Genomic DNA, 4,901 nt, shown 5'->3' on the forward strand with positions numbered 1-4,901 from the left:
TGTGGGCCATTTTCTATTATAGAGTTGGGACCAGAAACATGGGGCCTGAGTCACTTTCTCCTAGTTGGGTAGAGGGTTGTGGAGAAAAACACAACACACAACCTATTGTTCTTCCAGTTCTTAGTCTCTAATCAGTTCCTCTTTCTCTTTCCACCTTTCAGTTCACTTTTCCCCTTTCCATACTCTTCTTTGGTTGCCTCTGACATTAAAGATAAAATATTTGGAACCTAGGCCAGGCAGAGTTCTTGGACTTAACACCAAAAGTACAGTCCAATTGATAAGTTGGACTTCATAAAAATTAAATAATTTTGCTCTATGAAAGACCTTGTGAAGAGGATGAAAAGACAAGCTATAGACAGTGAGAAAGTATTTGCAAAAGTACCATCTGATAAAAGACCATTATCCAAAATATACAAAGACCTCTTAAAGCCTAACAATAAGCAAACAAGCAACCTGAATAGAAAATGGGCAAAGACCTGAACAGACACCTCACCAAAGAGAATGTACACATGGCAAGTAAGCATATGAAAAGATGCTCTATATCATATGTTATCAGGGAATTACAAATTAAAACAACCATGAGATATTATCACACACCTATAGAATGGCCAAAATCAAAATCATTGACAACATCAAATGCTGGTGAGGAGGTAGAATGACAGAACGATTATTTATTGTTGGTGGGAATGCAAAATGGTACAGCCACCTTGGAAGACAGTTTGGTAACTTCTTAGAAAACTAAACATACTCTTACCATATGTTCCAGCAATCCTACTCCTTGGTATTTACCCAAGTGAATTGGAAACTTATGTCCACACAAAAACTTGCACGCGAATGTTTACAGCAGCTTTATTCATAATTGCCAAAACTTGGAAGCAACCAAACTGTTCCTTAACAGGTGAATAGATAAATAAACTGTGGCACATTCAGACAATGGAATATTATTCAGCATTAAAAAGAAATGAGCTATCAAATCATGAAAAACATACAGGAACCTCTAGAAAGTCAACCGTTCACTTAGTAAAAGGAGCCAATTTGGAAAGTCTACATACTGTATGATTTCAACTATATGATGTTCTGGAAAAGTTACAAATATGGAGACAGTAAAAAGATCAGTAGTTGGCAGAAGTTTAGGGGGATGAGGGTTGGAGAGGCAGAGCTCAGAAGAGTTTAGGGCAGTGAAATTTTTCTGTATGATACTACAGTGGTAGACATGTATCAGTATACATTTATCCAAATGCATAGAAAGTACAACACCAAGAGTGAACCCTGATGTAAACCATGGACTTTGGATGATGATGTGTTGGTATAGGTTCATGGATTGTAACAAATGTGCCAATCCAGTGGAGGGTGCTGATAGAGGGGGAGACTGTGAGTAGGTAGGGACAGAGGCATATAGGAGCTTTGTACTTTCTGCTCAAATTTTCTATGAACCTAAAACTGCTCTGACAAAAATAAAGTCTACCAAAACCCCCAAAATAGTTATAAATAAATAAATTCAATCAGAACATGAGTAAAATACATGAATAGACATTTCACTAAAAGGTATATAGATGGCAAATAAACACATGAAAAGATGTTCAACATCATTGACCTCTAGGAAGATTCAAACTAAAACCTCTACAAACCTATCAAAATGGCTAAAATAAAAAATAGTGACACCACCAAATGCTCGTGAGGATGTGAAGAAACTGGGTCACTCATATGTTGCTGGTGGGAATAGAAAATGGTCCAGCCATTCTGAAAAATAATTTTGCAGTTTCTTATAAAACTAAACATACAGTTATCATATGACCCAGAAGTTGCACTCAGGCATTTATCCCACTGAAATGAAAATTTATGTTCATAGAGGAACCTTCTCATGGATGTTTGTAGCAACTTTCTTTGCAATAGCCAAGAACTGGAAATAACTCAGTGTCCTTAGTGGGTGAGTGGTTAAGCAAACTGTGGTGCATCCATGCCAGGAAATACTACTCAGCAATAAACAGGAACCAAATATTGATATATGCAACTACTCAGATGAATCCCTTGCATGGATTTAGAAGGAATTATGTTGAGTGAAAAAAACAAATCTCAAAAGGTTACACATTATATAATTCCATTTATATAATTTTGTTGAAATGAAAAAAAAATGAGAAATGGAAAACAGTGACTAGAGGTTAGGGACAGTTCGGGCAGGAGAAGGACATGAGTGTGTCTACAAAAGGTCAATAATGGGATCCTTGTGGTGAGGGATCCTTGACTGTGGTAGTGGAAACATGAACCTACAGTGTGATAAAACTGTATAGGATTCAATACACACACACACACACACACACACACACACACACACACAAGTCCAAGTAAAACTGGGCAATCTGAATAAGGTCAGCATGTATAAACCTCAATATCCTGATCGTGGCATTGTACTATAGTATTGCGGAATGTAACCAGTGGAGGAAACTCCATGAAGGCATCTCTCTGTGTTATTCTGAATGTGAATCTACAACTATGTTAAAATTTGTAAATTGTTCTCAAAAAAGTCAGTGAGCCATTCACTTTTTTGGGTGAACTGAAATTGGGCTCTGTATGCAGGCCACACATGCGCGACAGAGAACAAAGCTTCATGTTTAGTATTTATGATTTGGGTTTTCCTTGTGGCTACCTGGCAACTCTGCTGTCCCTTCACTTCCTTCTAGATTCCAAGTGGTAGGAAATGAGAACACATGATGAAACATGTCTTTGTCACTTCTCTTCCAAATACCATAGATTCCAGCAATGTATGCACACAGCAATCAGTTATCAATCTTAAAAAGAGAGAACTTGTTCTAGGTGAGGCTTTTCCTGTAGGTCATACTTTTCTGTTGTTGTTTGCCTTAATGAGAAAAATGAATGCATTAATGGTAGAAAAAAATCAAATTTTATATACTTTATATTCATATATAGATGTGAAATATTACTATTACTAAAATTATAGTAATTATTTACAGTTTAAAAATTAAACATAAAACCTCTGACATGACAAATAATTGTATGTAGTACTAATGGAAGAGGAGAGCAGTAGGGAAATGCATAGTGGAATCTTTATCTTTTATTTGTAACTGAAAAGAGCTCAGCCAAAACATTATATGAATATAGACTTAGTTAAGCTTTTGGAAACACAGATACAAAACATCAAGTCAATAATTTTGAGCAAAAGTCAAAATTTTCCAGGTTCCTGTAGGAACTCTATGGATGCTTTTGTTCCTTATGTAGATAACCTGGTATTTTCTCTAGGGCTGATGTTTTAAAATTTAGTAACATATTATAAACATTTCTCCAAGTCAACAAAATCCTTAATAAACATAATTTTAGCAATTTTATAATGTTCAATAGAGTGCATACATCATTTTCTTAACTCTGAGACCTGCAGATTATATGATACATATATATCTGATTATTTGACATTATCTGATATATATTATCTGATAAATACATATATTTCTATAGTATTTATTATGTTCTTATGTAATATTCCCAGCAGAATTACCAGATGAAAAAGAATAAACATCTTGATGTAATATTATGCATATTTGTACAAGTTTTTTTCCAAAGGTGTTCTTTAAATTTATATTCCCTAGAAGAGAGTTCACCACCGGAAAGCCTTTCCAGGATCTGGTGGTGTTAAAGAGAAACATGTGTTAATTTAGTAACAGGAAAAATGGTATCCCGTAGTTCTTTTAAATTGCTTTTCCTTGCTTGCTAGGTGGGTAATACTTTTCCCCTGTGTGTCTGTTAACAATTTGGAGTCTTTCTGAAAATTGTTCATGTCCCTTGAGTAATACCTACGAGTGATTTCATCAATTTTATTGACTATGTAAAATTCCATTGAGAAGTGAAGCTTTAATTTACTTAATCATTTTTCTTCTGTTAGACAAAAGTTGTTTATGAATTCTATTATAAATTATTTTATTCATACAGAAGATGTTAAAGGGGTGGCTTTTATGTGTTAGTCACTGTTTCTATAGCAGTGCACCAGTCAGACAAAGGGATTGCTTTCAAGAAGCTTACATTCCCCTGCAGGTAGGTAAGAGAGACTCTAAACAAATAAGCATATGATATGTCAGCAGGACCGAAGTGCTGTGAAGAAAAGTAAACAGGGTAAGTAGAATAGAGGGGAGTTAGGTGGGTGGTATCTATGCTGTTTTACAGAATATTCAAAGGTCTGACTAATGAGACAGGAAGAAGTAGGGGAGCAGCCTGGTAGATGTCTGGCAGAAAGTATTCCAGGCAGAGGGTATAGCAAATGCAAAGGTCTTGAGGCACACCGGTATTAGAAAAAGGTCAAGGAGGCCAGCATGGCTGGTGTGCAGCATGTTAGGAGAAGATGAGGGGACATGAAGTCTTAAAGGGTCCCAGCAACTAGATTTTACTGGAAATGAGATGGAAAGGCATTGTAGGACTTGGGGCATAGAAGTGGAATGATATAGATGATATGACTTATATATATTTTAAAGACCCACTCTGGCTACTGAATAGATAATAGATTATAGACAGGCAAAGAGGAAGCAGGGAGAGATGTCAGGCCATTGCAATATTCCTGGTAAGGTTATGGTTTAGGTGGTGAAAAAAAAATGGTTGGATTTTAGACAGTTTAAAGCATTGGCTGATGGTTGATTATGGCATGTGAGAGAAAGAAGTCAAGGATGACTCAAAAGATTGTCAGAATTATATTTGGATGTAAGTTTGAGACAATACTTCATCTGGGTACAGCTGTCAAGTAGGCAGTTGACTATGAGTCTGCCACTCCTGGAAGAGTCCTGGGCTGGAAGTGTAAACTCAGTAGTCATGAGTGATTGGAGTAGTCATAGTAGTGGTTGTAGAGAGGGGACCAGAGATCTGAGAACCAAGCTCTGGGCATTCCAGATTGGATAGATAAAAAG

Source organism: Lynx rufus, unplaced genomic scaffold (assembly GCF_022079265.1).
Source record: "Lynx rufus isolate CCGP_SWC_20201006 ecotype Redwood Valley unplaced genomic scaffold, mLynRuf1.p SCAF_8, whole genome shotgun sequence".
Classification (NCBI taxonomy): domain Eukaryota; kingdom Metazoa; phylum Chordata; class Mammalia; order Carnivora; family Felidae; genus Lynx; species Lynx rufus.